The sequence below is a fragment of the Sciurus carolinensis genome (assembly GCF_902686445.1).
Source record: "Sciurus carolinensis chromosome 14 unlocalized genomic scaffold, mSciCar1.2 scaffold_123_arrow_ctg1, whole genome shotgun sequence".
In the NCBI taxonomy this organism is placed as follows: Eukaryota; Metazoa; Chordata; class Mammalia; order Rodentia; family Sciuridae; genus Sciurus; species Sciurus carolinensis.
In genome coordinates, this window is record NW_025920108.1 from 1,686,086 (window position 1) to 1,706,322 (window position 20,237).

Genomic DNA, 20,237 nt, shown 5'->3' on the forward strand with positions numbered 1-20,237 from the left:
ACTATTATCTGATGATTGTATAACAGAAAACATCAGGAGGGAAATAAAAAAGTTCTTAGAAGTAAACAAGAACAAAGACACATCATATCAAAATCTCTGGGACACTATGAAAGCAGTACTTAGAGGAAGAATTATTTCATGGGGTGCATTCAACAAAAGAAGTAGAAATCAACAAATAAATGACTTAAGACTACAGCTCAAAGCGCTAGAAAAAGAAGAGCAAACCAACACCAAAAATAGAAGAAGACAGGAAATAGCTAAAATCAGAGCCGAAATCAACGAAATTGAAACAAAAGAAACAATCAGAAAAATTAACAAAATAAATAGTTGGTGCTTTGAAAAAAATAAACAAAATTGATAAACCCTTAGCCACACTAACAACGAGAAAGGAGAAATCTCAAATTACTAAAATTCGGAATGAACAAGGAAATATCACAAAAGACACGAGTGAAATACAAAACATAATTAGAAGCTATTTTGAAAATCTGTACTCCAAGAAAATAGAAAATCTCAAAGATATCAAAAAGTTTCTAGAGACATATGAATTACCTAAACTGAACAAGGAGGATATACACAACTTTAATAAATCAATTTCAAGCAATGAAATAGAAGAGGTCATCAAAAGCCTACCAACAAAGTAAAGTCCCGGACCAGTTGGGTTCTCAGCTGAGTTCTACAAAACCTTTAAAGAAGAGCTCATTCCAATACTCCTCAAAGTATTCAATGAAATAGAAGAGGAGAGAACCCTCCCAATCTCATTCTATGAAGCCAATATCACCCTGATACCTAAACCAGACAGAGAAACATTGAGGAAAGAAAATTTCAGACCAATATCCTTAATGAACATCGATGCAAAAATTCTCAACAAAATTTTAGCAAATTGCATCCAAAAACATATTAAAAGAGAGTGCACCATGATCAAGTGGGTTTTATCCCAGGGATGCAAGGTTGGTTCAACATCAGGAAATCAATAAATGTAATTAACCATATCAACAGACTTAAAGTCAAGAATCACATGATTATTTCAATAGATGCAGAAAAAGCATTTGATTAAATGCAACACCCCTTCATGCTCAAAACACTAGAAAAACTAGGGATAGTGAGAACGTTCCTCAATATTGTAAAGGCCATCTACACTAAGCCCATGGCCAATATCATTCTAAATGGTGAAAAACTGAAAGCATTCCCCTTAAAAACTGGAACAATGCAAGGATGTCCTCTTTCACCACTTCTATTCAACATCGTCCTTGAAACTCTAGCCAGAGCAATTAGACAAACCAAAGAAATTAAAGGGATACGAATTGGAAAAGAAAAACTGAAACTATTCCTGTTCGCTGATGACATGATTATATATTTAGATGGACCTGGATATTCCACCAGAAAACTTTTAGAACTCATAAGTGAATTCAGTAAAGTAGAGGTTATAAGATCAATGCTCATATATTCAGTGCAATTTTATACATAAGTGATGAATCTTCAGAAAGAGAAGTTAGAAAAACGACCCCATTCACCGTAGCATTGAAAAAAATAAAATATTTTGGAGTCAATCTCACAAAAGAGGTGAAAGACCTCTACAATGAGAACTATAGAACACTAAAGAAAGAAATTAAAGAAAACCTTAGAAGATGGAAAGATCTCCCATGATCTTGCATAAGCACCCTATCACCAGGACCACAGACCCACTGATTGCACTCCACCTCCAGGATCCTGTAACCACATCAAATACACCCCCACTCCAGGACTCCTCTCTGAACAACTGCACCCCATCTCCAGGACCTCCAGCCAACCACATCCACACCGCGAGCTGTAGCTCCCCATATGCTAACACATTAGGAAGCCAGAGCAGCCATCTTAGATAATCCTGGAAGCTGTTGTCGGGGTACCCGGGACTCCCAGCCTTGGGCACGGTCAAGATGGCGCCTGGCGCTGAGCCAAAAGCGGTTGGCTATACAGTATTAGTTAGTTAACAATGTGATTAGTGCATGCCTCTCTCGTGTGCCTATTCTATACCTACAGCTGTTCGCCGTTTACCTCGTGTACTCTTCCTTGATTGGTTGAAGTGTATATAAGCTTGGTAACTTCCTGGGAGGAGAGAGTAGAAGCGAGGAAGAAGAGTGCGAGCGAGGGCGAGAGCCGAGTGGGAGAAGCGGAGTGGCCGAAGCAGGCGTGAGCCAAGCGGGAGAAGCGGAGCGGCCGAAGCAGGCGTGAGCCGAGCAGGAGAAGCGGAGCGACCGGAGCAGGCGAGAGTTAAGCAGAGGGAAAGAGAGCGAGAGAAAGAAAAGAGAGAAGGGGATAGAAAACAGGGAAAGAAAGGAAGACTGTGTACAATAAACTTCCAAAGCTTCAGACGTTTGTCGTGTCTCTCTCTGCGGGCAGAGGGAACGTGATAACTGGTGCCGAAACCCGGGAAGATGAAAATTTTATAAAGAAAACAAGGTAAGATATCTAAAAAATTTTTTTTAATAAGTTAAACCGGTTATAAAAAGGTCAAAAGTAAACAGGTAAAGGAGAGGCAGCCTCGACGTTCGCGGTATAGCGACTATCGGGACACGCGGAATGCGGTCCGGTTAAAGGAAAATGACACGCGGAAGGCGGTCCAGGGACACGCGGAATGCGGTCCAATTAAGGTAAAAGTAGGGACACGCGGAATGCGGTCCAATTAAGGTACAGCTAGCACGTGAAAAGCGGCTACAAACTCTAATACATATTTGACAGATAGTTTTCCTTTTAGTAATCTCGTTGCTCCTGGCAGCTTGGCCACTGTTTGTTATCGTAACTGCCATAACTGAAGCTATTCAAATTAGTAACAATGGGGTCTGAAACGTCTAAATTCAGGATGCAACAGCCCCTCAGGGAACTATTAAAAAACCATGGGACACCGTTAAAGGCAAAAACAGCTAGAGCATTTCTCAATACTGTAGAAAATGTTTCCCCTTGGTTTTTGGATGAGGGCCTTTTAAACACCCTACAGTGGGAACAGCTGGGGGAGGATCTTCGTGTAGCAGATAGGCAAAGCCCTTTACCAGTAGGCACTATGGCTATTTGGTCTCTCATTAAATCCTGTCTATGAGGCAAAAACAAAAAACCTTCACTCATCGAGCCTCTAGCTGAAGGAAGACAGGTCTTGGAAGAAATAAAAGAGGAACGCTCATATCGTTCTCAAAATTCAGAAAGAGGAACTAACTCAGATGAGGAATTATCAGAAGGGGAACTATCAGGAGAAGAATTAGAAAAAAGAGTACAAAAATTAAGACTAGATAAAGAGCCCCCTCTAGTGCCTGTGTTGCCTAGTGCACCTCCCCTAAATAGGGAACCTCCTTTTCATGAAGCGTCCGGTTTCAGATCACGCTTAGAATGGAGTCATCTTGGATCTGTAGCATATCCTGTTTTTGAGGATGCTCAAAATCAAAGATTCCACCAACCCTTAGACTTTAAAATAGTAAAACAATTAAAAGAAGCAGTTAGTACATATGGTCCTCAATCAGCCTTTACTATAGCCTTAGTAGACACCTTGACATCATTAAACTTAGTGCCCCAGGACTGGACTAATCTTGCTAGAGCCGCTCTGTCTGGGGGACAATACCTTATGTGGAAGACATCATGGCAAGAAATTTCTGCGGATACCGCCCGCCGAAATGCGGCAGCGGGAAATCCCCAAGTTGATAGGGACATGCTTATGGGCGTGGGACCTTATGAGACTCTTCAAGCGCAGCTTAATTATCATCCAGCAGTCTATGCACAAATTGCTGTAGCTGCAACCAAGGCCTGGAAAACATTACAAGGAGCAGGAGACTTACAAGGCCAGTTGTCAAAAGTAACTCAAGGGAGTAGTGAGCCCTATGCAGACTTTGTGGACAGGCTGATTCAAACAGCATCACGCATCTTCGGAGATGCGGATCAAGCCATGCCCTTAGTAAAACAATTGGCTTACGAACAAGCTAACAAATGGTGTAAGGAGGCTATAAGACCATGGAAAAATAAAGATTTATCCACCTATTTAAAAGTGTGTAGAGATGTAAATGATACTTCAGCACAAAGCAGTAGCCATAGATAGACAAACCACTTTGTTGTGTGCCGCACTTGCACAAGCCCAGGGGAGATCCCCTCAAAGAACTAATAAAGAGTCTCTAGGATCATGTTTTGTGTGTGGACAGATGGGACATCTAAAAGCCACTTGTCCAAACAAAAGGCTATTCCTTGCCCAAGGTAGGAACATCCATACAGGGAATAGTTTGGGAACCGGACCTGGGCTATGTCCAAGATGCAAAAAGGGAAATCATTGGAGCTGTGCCTGTCAGTCTATTAGAGATAGGGAGGGTAATTTTCTAGGTCTAAATCCTAAACTCAAAAAAAATGGGAGACAGAGCCCTCCCCGGGGCCCGCAACAAATATACGGGGCAATTCAACAAGTTCCCCGACAGTGGTATCCTCCCACAGAGAAGGGGAGCGTAGAGCCACCTCAGGGAGTGCAGGATTAGACATCTATGCTACCTCCAGACTCATATTAACCCCAGATATGGGGGTACAGATGATTGATACTGACTGGCATGAAAAAATCCCACAAAACAGTGTAGGACTATTGTTAGGCAGAAGTTCTTCAACATTAAAAGGACTTATAGTACACCCAGGAGTTATTGATCCTGATTTTACTGGACAAATAAAAGCTTTAGTCTCTTCACCAAAAGGAATTACGGTCATCTCTCCAGGGGATCGTATTGCACAAATGCTTGTGCTACCCAGTCAACATTCTTTATGGCCCAGTAAAAATACAAATAGAGGGCAAGGAGGTTTTGGATCAACAGGAACTACTTTAATAAATCTTACTATGGATATGGGACAGAGGCCCCTCCTAAAATTAAAAGTGGGAAATATGGAATTTACAGGTCTATTAGATACAGGAGCAGACAAAAGTATTATTAGTGCAGTGGTCTGGCCAAAATACTGGCCATTGATCACAGCAGCTCAGCGCTTGAGGGGCTTAGGAGTAGCGGAAAGCCCCAATCAAAGTGCTTCCTCACTATCATGGAAGGATACAGAGGGACATACAGGAATATTCCAGCCATATGTTTGTAATGTTCCTATTAGTTTATGGGGACGAGATGTCCTGCAGCAAATGGATATGAAACTCACCACTGATCAGAACTACCAAGGGACTCCTGTAAAAATATGCTACAAAACATGAACTATAATGATAAAAAAGGATTAAGAGGACATAGTCAAGGATTTGCCCAACCACTGCCCTTACTCCCACCAAAGAACGATTCTCATGGGCTGGGTTTTTCCTAGGGGCCACTGATAAACCATCAATCCCTATAGTATGGAAAGATGATAAGCCTCACTGGATTCCGCAGTGGCCCCTAACAAAAGAGAAACTAGAGGCAGCTCATAAGTTGGTACAAGAGCAGGTACAAGCAGGTCATTTACAACATTCTACTTCTCCTTGGAATACTCCAATATTCTTAATAAAGAAAAAATCAGGAAAATGGAGGTTATTACATGATTTAAGAGCCATAAATGAACAAATGTACCCTATGGGACCTATCCAATGTGGACTCCCTCTTGTCACTGCGCTACCAAAAAATTGGCCTACTATTATTTTGGATTTAAAAGATTGTTTTTTCTCTATACCCCTATACAAAGATGATTGTTGGAGATTTGCCTTTACTTTGCCCTCTCTTAATCACACTCAACCTGATCAGAGATTTGAATGGACCGTGTTGCCTCAAGGTATGGCCAACAGTCCTACTATATGTCAAATATACGTAGATAAAGCGTTAACAACTACTAGACAAAAGTTTAAGAGATTATTGATTTATCATTATATGGATGACATACTTATTTGCCATCCAGAAAAAGAAGTATTGTTAGAAGCATTACAATTTATAACTCAAGCATTAGAAAAAAGAGGATTAGTGATAGCCCCTGAAAAATTACAATTGGAAGAGATCCAAGAATATCTGGGTACAAAACTCACTGCTACTACAGTCAGACCATTAAGGTTGACCACTAGGACAGATCAATTGAATACCTTGAATGATTTTCAGAAACTCTTGGGTGATATTAACTGGATCAGATCCTATTTAAAATTATCCACGGGGGAATTAAAACCTTTATTCGATATATTAAAAGGTGATCCTGACTTGAATTCTTCTAGGAAACTTACTCCCGAAGCACGGATATCCTTACAGCTAGTAGAGAATAGACTTCAGCAGTGTTACGTTGATCATTGTGATCCTACTCAACCATTAAATTTAATCATAATCTCAGAGAAACATGCCCCTTTTGGCATAGTTTGGCAAGGAGGACCTCTACAAAGTATAAATCTTCCTAGCTCTCCAGCTAAAACATTACAATCATATCCCCAAGCTATTGCTCAGGTAATATTCAAGGGAATAGAATCTTGTATTACTGTTTTTGGAATCCATCCGTCTATTATTATAACTCCTTATTCCACTCAGCAAATTAAATGGCTAATTAATAATGATGATTGGTCAGTATTATATTGTTCCACCTCAGCTCAGTTCGATAACCATTATCCCCAACATCCCTGGATTCAATTCTGTAAAAATACTCCCATAATTTTCCCAAAAGTAACTAGTGCCCAGCCTCTTAAAAACTGTGTAACCATTTTTACTGATGGCTCCAAAAATGGAGTGGGCACAGTACTTATCAGTAAACAACTTCACACCATAATAGTTCCACCCAACTCCGCACAAGTTACTGAACTCGCAGCAGTAATGTTAGCCTTTAAATTAGCAGATAATCAGCCATTCAATCTCCTATCTGATAGCTTATATGTTGTCAACGCTTTACATGTTCTTGAAACAGTACCCCTTATTTCTTCCACGTCCACTGTAGCTTTTTATTTTATCACGTTACAAAACCTTATTCTACAGCGTAAACATCCATTCTATGTAGGACATATTAGAGCTCATTCTAATTTACCAGGACCTTTGGCCAATGCTAATGACTTGGTAGATATGGCCACGAAATCAATTTTTGTTTTTTCCATAGAGGAACAAGCAAAACTCTTTCATGAAAAATTCCATGTAAATTCCACTACCTTGAGTAGAAAATTTCCTATCTCTAAATGTATGGCTCGACAAATAGTAAAAAATTGTCAACATTGTGCTCCTTTAATCCCAGTACAATCCTTTGGAGTTAACCCCAGGGGACTGCTACCTAATCATATTTGGCAAATGGATGTAACCCATATTCCTGAATTTGGTACTGTCAAGTATGTACATGTGTCAGTAGACACTGCTTCAGGGGTCATTATGGCTTCCGCTCATTCCGGAGAAAAGGTAAAAGACGTCATTCAACACTGCCTACAAGCATTTGCTGGCTGGGGCATACCTAAAGTTATTAAAACAGATAATGGTCCTGCTTATACTTCCAAAAGCTTTCGGTTGTTTCTACAAACATTTAACATCCAATCAGTCACTGGCATTCCCTATAATCCTCAGGGACAAGGCATTGTAGAAAGAACACATCTTACCTTAAAAAATTGTTTAAATAAACAAAAAGGGGGAATAGGAGCCTCCTACAAGTCTCCTAAAGATAAACTTAATTTAGTTCTCTTTATTCTAAATTTTTTAACCTTGGATAGGGACGGCCACTCTGCAGCTGATCGGCATTATAATCCCCATGATACTCCTCAAGTATGGGTAAAATGGAAAGACATCCTGACAGGTTGTTGGAAATGACCAGACCCAGTCCTTCGTTGGGTCCGAGGGTCTGTTTGTATCTTCCCACAGGATCAACAGACTCCAGTCTGGATTCCAGAAAGGCTGATCAGAGTTGTACAACATGCAAGTGATGCTGCTCCTCCTTGCAGTGATGAGCGTGAGCCTTCCCTCAATAACAAAAACTCAGATGGAAAGGCAAACCCGGGACCTATGGGCTATTGTTAGAGCCTGGCCATACCTTTTACTTCTAACTAACATATTTTTTTTCCTTTCCCCCCCATTTCCCACCATTTCTTCTACAGGTCTGTTAATTCTATCGATAATTTTTCAAATCATACTGTTCTTGATCGCCCAACTCGTGAAAAACCCTTTCGATAACTGGCTATTTTTCATTTCTAGATAAAGATATACCGGTCTACAGCCCTTCTTTGCCTTAACAGGAGGAACCTTTGCACTTTGCCGATGAAATTATGCTGCCGATCAGACCCAGAGTAGGACAACTCGTTCTGCTGACCTTAACTGTACCAGAAATATTGCCTTTCCTCCCATGTCAGCTTGTGTATTTTCTCCTTTTATGTTTCTGCTAACTGGTACTTCTAATAACACAACTTTTAAGTGCTCACTAACCGTGTGCTATTTCTCACAATGCTGGAATGGTTCTTTTGCCACCTGTGCAATTCTGATGCTCATTCCTACCTTTCTACCAGTCCCAGTTTCTGTTACAGATACAGAATTGCCAGTGCTATTATCAAGAATCAGAAAAGACTTTGGCATCACAGTAGCTGTGATCATTGCCATTGCAGCTTCTGCAGCAGTAGCATTGACACAACCATATAGTAACAACAATTACCTGGCCGAAAATACAGCTGCAGCCTTACAGACTATAGAGACCCTAAACCAGCATCTAACAACAGGCTTACCTCTTGTAAATCAAAGAATGAACTTACTACAAGAACAAGTGGATATCTTGCAAGAACTTTTGGGACTGGGATGCGTTTATTCCTTAAGAACTGTTTGTGTTACCCTTATTGTATATGATAATTCCAGCACCGCGGCTGGGTTATCTAGAAAATTGTCAGCCTATTTTATCAATTTGATGGTCTTATTTCAAAACCGAGAGCTGAAATTGTCAAATCTAATTCTACTAGGGTGCATATTGTTTCTGTATCTAATATGGCTAAATAGTTTTTTCTATTTGTGGCTTTGTCAAACAATGGGCAGGCTTAGGAGCTATGCTAGTGCTCCTCTGCCTTGGCTCCCTTCTCTTCATTTGTTTTGGCATGCACCTACAAGACAGCCAACAGAGGGATCGGATTATCTTTCATCAGGCCATGACCGCCCTAAAGGCCGGCAGCTCCCCACAAGTATGGCTCTCGATGCTGGACCGGTAGTCAGAGATGGGTAATGAAGGAGGTGGCTATGTACCAACCTAAGACAGGAGCTGCAGCATGCTCTGCAGACTCTGATGACGGGTAAGGACATATGCTGACCACTCAACCTAAGACAGACACGGTCCCGAGCCTTAAATTTATAATAAAGAAGGGGGAACTGTCGGGGTACCCGGGACTCCCAGCCTTGGGCACGGTCAAGATGGCGCCTGGCGCTGAGCCAAAAGCGGTTGGCTATACAGTATTAGCTAGTTAAAATGTGATTAGTGCATGCCTCTCTCGTGTGCCTATTCTATACCTACAGCTGTTCGCCATTTACCTCGTGTACTCTCCCTTGATTGGTTGAAGTGTATATAAGCTTGGTAACTTCCTGGGAGGAGAGAGTAGAAGTGAGGAAGAAGAGTGCGAGCGAGGGCGTGAGCCGAGCAGGAGAAGCGGAGCGACCGGAGCAGGCGAGAGTTAAGCAGAGGGAAAGAGAGCGAGAGAAAGAAAAGAGAGAAGGGGATAGAAAAGAGGGAAAGAAAGGAAGACTGTGCACAATAAACTTCCAAAGCTTCAGACGTTTGTCGTGTCTCTCTCTGCGGGCAGAGGGAACGCGATAAGCTGTATCTCCCATCTTTCAGTGGGGCAAATCCGATCCTGAGATGCCTGTTGGAGACTTGGAACTCAATGTCAGGTACCTCCCATGCATCAGGCTACTGAAGACTGGGAGGTTTGAATACTATATGGTTGTTACAGTGTAGAGACTCATTTTTCTCCTTATTGAACAATTTTAAGTTTTTATTTCTTTACTTTTCTTGCTCTCTTTTCCTTTTGTTTTCCTGTTTCCTCAGAGTACCTTTCTCCCTTTTGGCTTGCTAACAACCAATTTCTGTTGATTATACTCTCACATTTTCTATTATCTAGAACTTTTGTATATTTTTTTCTTATCCCATTAAGAGCTACATCCTACATACCTCTGCATCCTCTTAGTCATCCATTAGATACTGCAGACCTTCTGTTTGTTACACTACAGATAAAAATTGAACTCATTCTGTTTATTATGACACCATTGTTAGTGTCCTCATTGGAGCTATTAGGACTGGGATTGCATACTGTCTGAATTGGGCACGTCTAATATTGAACTCCCCCTTAAAGAAAAGGTTAGGAAACATATAGGGTCACTATAAGCCTATAGGGGTAGATCTGCACTAAGCCAGATCTGCACTGCTACAGGGGAAGATACATGACCAGCATGAAAAAAACAAGGGAAGAAATTAAACCAAACAAATCTAGATTGTATATTAATACAAAGCAATGAGTGTATGGTAGAAAAAATGTCAGAAAAGACTTCAGATTACACATGATTAAGAGGACTCATGAAGGAAAGAATGAGCTAAGAGAGCAAATGCAGGCAATGAATAATAATAACCATAAGCAGTTGAAAGAGCAACTTCAGGAAGCAAAAGATCATTTCAACAAAGAGATAAAGATTCTCAAAAAAATGGAAATCATTGAAATGAAGGAAAAAATAAACCAAATAAAAACCTCAATTGGAAGCATTACCAAAAGACTAGACCACTTGGAAGACAGAACCTCATACAATGAAGACAAAATGTTTAATCTTGAAAATAAAGTTGCCTAAACAGAGAAGACGGTAAGAAATTATGAAAAGAATCTCCAAGAACTATGTGAAATCATGAAAAGACCAAATTTAAGAATTATTGGGATTGAGGAATGCACAGAGATACATACCAAAGAAATGAACAACCTATTCAATAAAATAATATCAGAAACTTTCCCAAGCCTGAAAAATGAAATGGAAAATCAATTACAAGAGGTCTACAGAACAACAAATGCACAAAATCACAACAGATCCACACCAAGGCACATTATATTGAAAATGCCTAACATTCAAAATAAAGATAGAATTTTGAAGGCCGTGAGAGAAAAGCATCGGATTACATATAGAGGGAGACCAATACAGATATCAGCAGACTTCTCAACCCAGACTCTAAAAGTTAGAAGGGCTTGAAACAATATATTTAAAGCTCTGAAAGAACATGGTTGCCAACAAGAATCCTATACCCAGCAAAACTAACCTTCAGATTTGAAGATGAAATAAAATCTTTCCATGATAAACAAAAGTTAAAAGAATTTACAAATAGAAAGCCTGCACTACAGAATATTCTCAACAAAATATTCCATGAGGAGGAAATGAAAAACAACAATGTAGGTCAGCAAAGGGAGGAGCTACCTTAGAGAAAAATCCACTCAAAGGAGAAATCAAATCAACTTAAAAAACAAAAATAAGCCCAAATGACTGAAAATACAAATCATATCTCAATAATAACCCTGAACATTAATAACCTAATCTCATCAATCAAAAGCAGAGACTTGCAAAATGGATTAAAAAGTCCCAACAATATTCTTCCTACAAGAGACTCATTTCATATTAAAAGACAACCACAGACTAAAGGTGAAAGGATGGGAAAAAACCTACCACACATATGGACTCAAAAAAAATTGGGGATTTTCAACATTATATTAGATAAAGTGGACTTCTATCCAAAGTTAGAAGGGATAAAGAAGGACATTTCATACTGCTTATGGGAACCATAAATCAGGAAGACATAACAATTGTAAATATATATGACCCAAACAATAGTGCATCCCTGTACATCAAACAAATACTCCTCAATTCCAGGAATCAAATAGAACACAACATGATAATTCTGGGTGACTTTAACACACCACTGTCATCACTGGATAGATCTTCCAGACAAAAACCAGACAAAGAAACCTTAGAGCTCAATAACACAATCAATAACCTAGACTTAATGGACACATACAGAATTTTCCATACATCAATGAGCAAATTCACTTTCTTCTCAGTGGCACATGGAACCTTCTTGAATATAGACCATATGGTATGCCACAAAGCAGCCATTAGGAAATGCAAAAAAAAAAAAAAAAGATATACTGCCTTGTGTTCTATCAGATTACAGTGGAATGATAGTAGAAAACAATGACAAAATAAAAAAAAAACAAATTATTCCAACACCTGGACACTAAATAATATGCAATTAATAAAACATGGATAACAGAAAACATCCAGGAGGACATAAAAAAATTCTTAGATGTCAATGAGAATGACAATACAACATATCAAAGTCTCCAGGACAATATGAAAGCAGTACTAAGAGGAAAATTCATTGCATGTAGCGCATTCAAGAAGAGAATGAAAAGTCAACAACTAAATGACCTAAAATTACAGCTCAAAGCCCTAGAAAAAGAACAAAATAATAGCAAAATTAGTAGAAGACAGGAAATAATTAAAATCAGGGATTAAATCAATGAAATTGAAACAAAAGAGACAATTCAAAAATTGACAAAACAAAAAGTTGGTTCTTTATAAAAGTAAACAAAACAGACAAACCCTTAGCCACACTAACAAAGAGAAGAAGAGAAAAAATTCAAATCACTAAAATTTGAGATGAAAAAGGAAATATCATGACAGATACCACTGAGATACATAACACAATGGGAAGCTACTTTGAAAATCTGTATTCCAACAAAATAGAAACTATCGAAGATATTGAAAAATTTCTAGAGACATATCTTCCTCCCAAACTAAACCAGGAGGACATACACAATTTAAATAGATCAATATCAAGCAATGAAATAGAAGAATCCATTAAAAACCTACCATCCAAGAAAAGCCCAAGACCAGATGAATTCTCAGTCAAGTTCTACAAGACCTTCAAAGAAGAACTCATTCCAATACTTCTCAAAGTATTCCAGGAAATAGAAAAGGAGTGTACCCTACCAAACTCATTCTATGAAGCTAATATCACACTTACACCCAAACCAGGCAAAGACACACCGATGAAAGAAAATTTTTGACCAATATCCTTGATAAATATAGATGCAAAGATCCTTAACAAAATACTGGCAAACCATATCCAGAAACATATGAAGAAAATTGTGCCCCCATGATCAAGTAGGGTTCATCCCTGAAATGCAGGGATGGTTTAACATCCATAAATCAATAACCATAATCCATCATATCAATAGACTTAAGGATAAGGATTATATGGTTATTTCAATTGACCCAGAAAAAGCATTTGGCAAAATACAGCACACCTTCATGCTCAAAACTCTAGAAAAAATAGGGATAGTAGTAACATACCTGAACATTGTAAAGACTATTTATGCTAATCCCATGGCAAACATCATTCTTAATGGAGAAAAATTGAAACCATTCCCTTTAAAACTGGGAACAAGACAGGGATGTCCTCTTTTACCACTTCTATTCAACATTGTTCTTGAAATTGTCTAATGGCCAGAGCCATTAGACAGATAAAAGAAATGAAAGGAATACAAATAGGAAAAGAAAAGCGAAAACTGTCACTATTTGCTGATGACATGATTCTATACTTAGAGGATCCAAAATACTCTTACAGAAAACTTCTAGAACTCATCAATGAATTCAGCAAAGTAGTAGGCTATAAAATCAACATGCATAAATCTAAACCATTTTTATGCACAAGCAATGAAACAGCTGAAAGGGAAATGAGGAAAACAACTCCATTTGCAATAGTCTCAAAAAAAATAAATAAAATACTTGGGAATCAACCAAACCAAAGAGGTAAAAGATGTCTACAATGAAAACTGCAAAACATTGAAGAAAGAAATTGAAGAAGACCATAGAAGATGGAAAGGTCTCCCATGTTCTTAGATAGGCAGAATAAATATTATCAAAATGGTTATATTACCAAAAGTGCTATAGAGATTCAATGCAATTTCAATTAAAATCCCAATGATGTACCTTACAGAAATAGAGCAAGCAATCATGAAATTCATCTGGAAGAATAAGAGACCCAGAATAGCTCATGCAATCCTTAGCAGGAAGTGTGAAGCTGGGGGCATCACGATACCACATCTTCAACTATTCTACGAAGCAATAGTAACAAATATGGCATGGTATTGGTACCAAAATAGGTAGGTCAATGGTACAGAATAGAGGACATAGACACAAACCCAAATAAAAACAATTTTCTCATACTAGACAAAGGTGACAAATATATGCAATGGAGAAAAGATAGCCTGTTCAATAACTGCTGGAGAAACTGGAAATCCATATGCAACAGAATGAAACTAAACCCATATCTCTCACCCTGCACAAAACTCAACTCAAAGTGGATCAAGGACCTCAGAATCAGACAGGAGACCCTTCACCTTATAGAAAAATAGTAGGATCAAATCTTCAACTTGTCGGCTTAGGATCAGACTTCCTTAACAGGACTCCCATAGCACAAGAAATAAAAGCAAGAATCAATAACTGGGATAGATTCAAATTAAAAAGCTTTCTCTCAGCAAAGGTAACAATACGCAATGTGAAGAGAGAGCCTACAGAGTGGGAGAATATCTTTTCCATTCATACTTCAGATAGAGCACTAATTTCCAGAATATATAAAGAACTCAAAAATCTCTACACCAATAATACAAATAATCGAATCAACAAATGGGCTAAGGAAATGAACAGACACTTCACAGAAGGAGATCTACAAGCAATCAACAGATTTATAAAATATCCAACATCTTCAGTAATAAGAGAAATGCAAATCAAAACTACCCTAAGATTCCATCTCACCCCAATTAAAATGGTGATTATCAAGAATACAAACAACAATAGGTGTTGGCGAGGATGTGGGGAAAAGGTACACTCATACATTGCTGGTAGGATTGCAAATTTAGTGCAGCCACTCTGGAAAGGAGTGTGGTGATTCCTCAGAAAGCTTGGAATGGAACCACCAATTGACCCAACTATCCCACTCCTTGGTCTATAACCAAAGGACTTAAAATCAGCATAATACAGTGATACAGCCACATCAATGTTCATAGCTGCTCAATTCACAGTAGCCAGATGGTGGAACCAACCTAGATGTCCCTCAATTGATGAATGGATAAAGAAACTGTGGTATATATATATATATATATATATATATATATATATATATATAATGAAATATTACTCAGACATAAAGAAGAACAAAATTATGGCATTTGCAGGCCAAGGGATGAAATGGGAAAATATTATGCCAAGTGAGATAAGCCAATCTCAAAAAAACCAAAGGACAAATGATCTCACTGATAAGCAGATGATGACAAATAATGGGGGTGGGATGGGGGCAAGAATGGAGGAAGGAGGGACTGTATAGAAGGAAAAGAGGGGTGGGAGGGGGAAGGAAAAATTAACAGAATGAATCAAACACCATTACCCTATGTAAATTTATGATTACACAAATGGTATGACTTTACTTCCTGTACAAACAGAGAAGTAACATGTATCCTATTTGTTTACAATAAAAATTAAAGAAAAGAAGGGAAAAAGAAATGAAAGTATCAGTTTATAGGATCTAAACATCCTCAACTCAAACAGGGTCAAACTTTTCTAAGATGATTTTCTAAAATCCTTTTATGATAGACAGTCTTGAACACTTGGTTGTTTCACAGTCGTGGAATGATTCAATTCCATACCGTAGAAAAAGTACATACTTTCCCTATAAAATTGAAGAAAAGGGAATATAGAAAGATCTGGATTTTCCAAGTCACTGTTCATTTACCAATACTTGGAGATGATGCTGTGATTCATTTCAAACCCCTGAATTCTCGCTATTACCCAGGGTTCAGACATCACAGATGACTAAAATTAGTTGGTACACTGATCTAAGAGATCTGTTCAATGAAGTTGGAGTTTTTTCTTTATAAAGTACCCCAAGGGGATATTTGGAAGTACAAATTACATAAAGTTAAAATAGCAGTCACCTACTTACAGTCCTTTTCTTAAATACAACCAGAACAGACAACCAGGGGTGGCAGAGACAAGAGAATGTGTGCAGACTCAGTTCACTCTCCAAACTCAAGTCATGTCAAAACACAAGAAAAGACCGACATATTTGCCTTCTCCAAATCTGTATGTTATTCCTATAGATGACTTTATAATTGCACTTTCATCATCTCCACTAGAAATGATCAGCTAATTGGTACTCATAAAAAATAAATACCACCTGCCTTGAGATTTTTGCCTGTGCCCTCTAACTTAGCATATTGAAGTGTCAATATCCGTTTATCAAATGTGAGATCTGGATGCCTGACAGTCATTTTGAATGATTATAAATTCCCTGACCACCCTCCATCAATGAATATTACCCCAATAAACACAATGCACAAATTTGGAAAAAACAAATAAAGTAATTAAATGGGGGAAGCATCTTCTCCATTCCAAATATGTACTATTATCCTTGTTGCTGTTTTCTTCAATAGTCATTTGTTCAGCTAATTCAGATAATGATTCACCAATATTCTGGCATCCTCAAAGAGTGAGGGATAGCGTTCTCTTAAACTTTTTCATCCTATCAGTTGAATGTGGCTTGAAAAAATTCTGAAAGAATGAACACAAAAGTGAAGTTATCAATATTTTATTGCTCAAGAAAACAATGTCATTTGTGTTTCCTGAGAATCATCAAAATAGGAATATGATGAATATAATCTCGAAATTTTTACTTTGCCAAATATCACAAAATTCAACCTTTTGTTTAAAAATATGCATTTGCTAATTAATGCTATATTTATTGGGCATTATTAGAATAGCAGAAATTTTGCATAATTAGAATTCAATCATAATAATAAAATTTAGAAGGTTTGAAAATTTTCTTAAAAAGTACTTTCTAAAACATTCTATCACTACAAATCACAATCACATAGGAACCAGTCAGTAGATATCTTCAGATATAACCATGGTTTAGGAGAGGTAAAATGGAAAGTATAAAGAATAATCTTTGACCTTATACTATCCCATTTTTATGCATTAGGAAATTTTCTCAAAGAAGTTCCCTGGTTCAAGTAAGAAAAATAACAAATAATTACACTTATAAACAGGACTGCCATTGACTTTATCCTCCACATTATAACATCTCTGGAATCAGGATGTATTTCACAATTAAAAGGATGTCAAAATGTAATTGAGAGCATTTTTTTCTTTCTTATACATACATAAATGAATGATACATTCATGGTGTAGTCTTACAAATGATAAAGCAATGTACTTGGTACCAAACCCATTTCTTCAACAATTTACCCATCACTTATTTCTGATTTATTTATTTATTTCTGACCAGGTTTACCAGGTCACCATTATACTATAACCATTATCCTACATAAGAGTAAGATCCTCATAATGTCCTTTATACTTGGACTGGGGTTGTGTCTCAGTGGTGGAGTGCTTGCCTGGCATATTTGAGGCACTGGGTTCAATTCTCAGTACCACATAAAAATAAATAAACAAAATAAAGGAATTGTATCTATCTACAACTAATGTTTTTTAAAACTCCTTTATGCTGAAATACATGTTTTACCAACCACCTCTGTTTACCTACTTCTGTCTGTGTTTTGCTTATTGTCTCTTTCTAAGGCTCTTATTCTAAGGAACTGAGTTTGCTGAACAGGTGACTTCTGCATAAGATACTATTTATGTAATAATTTTTGTTTGCTCAGAGACTAAATGGAGGGTATCATCTACAAATTTACAAGTAGCAGTAATTTTGTTTCTTACCATCTCCACATTATATTTACTATACATTTCAAAATAAACACTATAAGAGAAATGTAAAACCACACACATTGAAATAGTAAGAATTACAATTACACTGTAATAAAGACTTTTTTACTCCTAAGCTGTAATATAGGAGATGACTTTGATGAATTATTGAAAAGACTTCATGCCTTAGCTTGGTTTGGTTATAACACCAAACTAACAAATATATTCTGCTGAATATTTTCTATTAATTTATCTTTTAGATTACTATTCCTCTTTTCAACTGTAAACTACAATTAAACCTATCTATTGGGTTTTTCCTTTCAGTTACTACATTTTATCTGTTTCAAAATTTTCTTTTCTTTTTTGTAGATCCTACTTCTCTAGTAAAATTTTCAATCTCAGCATGCATTTTTATAACTAGACTAGTCACCATGTTTTAATGCCTCTGTAACTCCCAAGTCTGTGTAATCTGTATCAAAAATATTTTGATGCTTTGAACTGTTCCTGGTCTTGATTTTTTTCTCTTGGTCTTACTTAACACTTAGCAATTTTTTATTGACTGCCAAGCTCTCTATGTGAATCATTTTATGAAATGCCTATAGGAAAAAATATACAGATTCTAGATGCTGTTACCTTCTGCCAAAGAAAATTTAATTATTTTCTAGAGGGAAGTCAAAGTAGATGAACAGGTCACCTCAATCCAATCAGGAACAGAGATTGCTGGAGTCTGAGTTTGAACACTATTATAAAGGTTGACCTGTTTGTGGTTTGTCCTCACTCTTACAACACAGCCCTTTAACAGATTCCTCTGTAACCTGAGGCAGAACAACAAACTATCAAAAACTCCATGCAACTTCTCCAGTTGTTTTTTGCTTATCTTTTATAACCTTCTCAACTTTTATCCTTTTTCTCTACACAGATTAAAAGGTATAAAACACAGATGAAAACCTAGTTCAGAATGTGTCTGTATCCTTCTCTCCTGAATCTTAACTGACTCAGCAGCTCTGCAATGCCTTCTAAAGGATTTTAATTTCCTCGTACTTCTAGTAGTTTCATAAGAAGCTTTAGTCTTCTACAAGTTACTCCACCATAGGCAAAAATGGAGGTTTTGATGTGGATTTAAAGATAATATAACACAGGTATTTTACCAAGCAAGGAGGTAGTTAATGAAATCAAAAGTTGAATCTAGAAGGAAACCTGTTTACTATAGGGCTGTCCTAAATGGTATCTCATATCTGACTGTCAAACTTATTGAGCTACCTTCATGGTCATTCATCAATGCCATTCATTTAAGCATACTAGATATTTAAGAGGAGACAAGCTATGTCACTCTCATCTTTCCAGATGAGTCTGAAATAACACTTTATCCTAGAGACATTAGAGAGAGTTTCTCTAGCAAGTCATCAAGCATGGTAATTTTGATGACCCCAACAGAGACATCAATAAATCTATATTCTACAAAATCCTAAGAGCCGGTAGCTCATAACCATCAACTTCTTAGACAGCAAATTTTTTAAACACAGTCATATGGTTACTAAGGTCAAACCAATTACATAGACATCATTTCAGTATATGGGCATACATTTTTTTTTAAGTATGACCTGCCTATTTCAAAATTTTTAAAACTGGTACCTGCCCATTGTTCATAATATTAAATAAGAATAAAATTAAAGTATAACACAAATGATTTATATCATAAACTAATATATCAATTATATATGGATTCAGTATACAGTATAGCATAGAGTCTGGGTATTTGAATAGCAGTCAACAGCCAAATGTGGTTAATGAGTACCTGAAAGAAGTAAGTACAAATTGAGTTGTGCCATAAATGTGAAATTTCCATTAAATTTCAAAGACTTAATAGGAAAAAAGAATATAAAATAATCCAATAATTGTAATGAATACCATAGAAAAAGAAAATAGAAATGGTAGCTGCTGGGGGAAGAAGTGAAATGAGAATTACTGATTACCTGGTACAGATCTTCAGTTTTACAAGTTAAAAAGAATACTCAGAGACAGATAATGGTGATGGTTGCCAACAACATGAAGTATTTTCATAATAACAAACACAATGTTGGTTAATTCAGTACATATTAAATGTATTTTTTTAAAACTAAACACACTTAGTTGCCTAGGATAGTAATAAGCATTTATTATCTCACAAAATTTTAACTTTAATTAAATTTTAATTGTTCTACTGCTAATGTAGAAAAGATACTTTGGATATATTTAAGTGAAATGCATTACTAAATTAAATTCATCTTTAAGAAAAAATTTTAAAAATACATGTTCAAAAGCTTCCAAGAGAGTACAGAAAAAGTCCTTCCCAAGTATGAGTTCATTTCTGAGTGAAAAATATGAGGGCTGTCTGCTTAGCTCAATATTTCCCAAGAATCAGATCAATATTGTTAGATTGAAGCAACAGAGTTGGACAGTAAAATAATGAGTTTCAGATATTATCAGATTCAGATGTAGCAAAAGTTTTGAGTACTCCATGTAAAAAGGAAGAGGGAGAAAAAATGAAAAAAAAAACAGGAAAACCTTCATTTATACTAGTCCACATGGAAATAAGTTTGA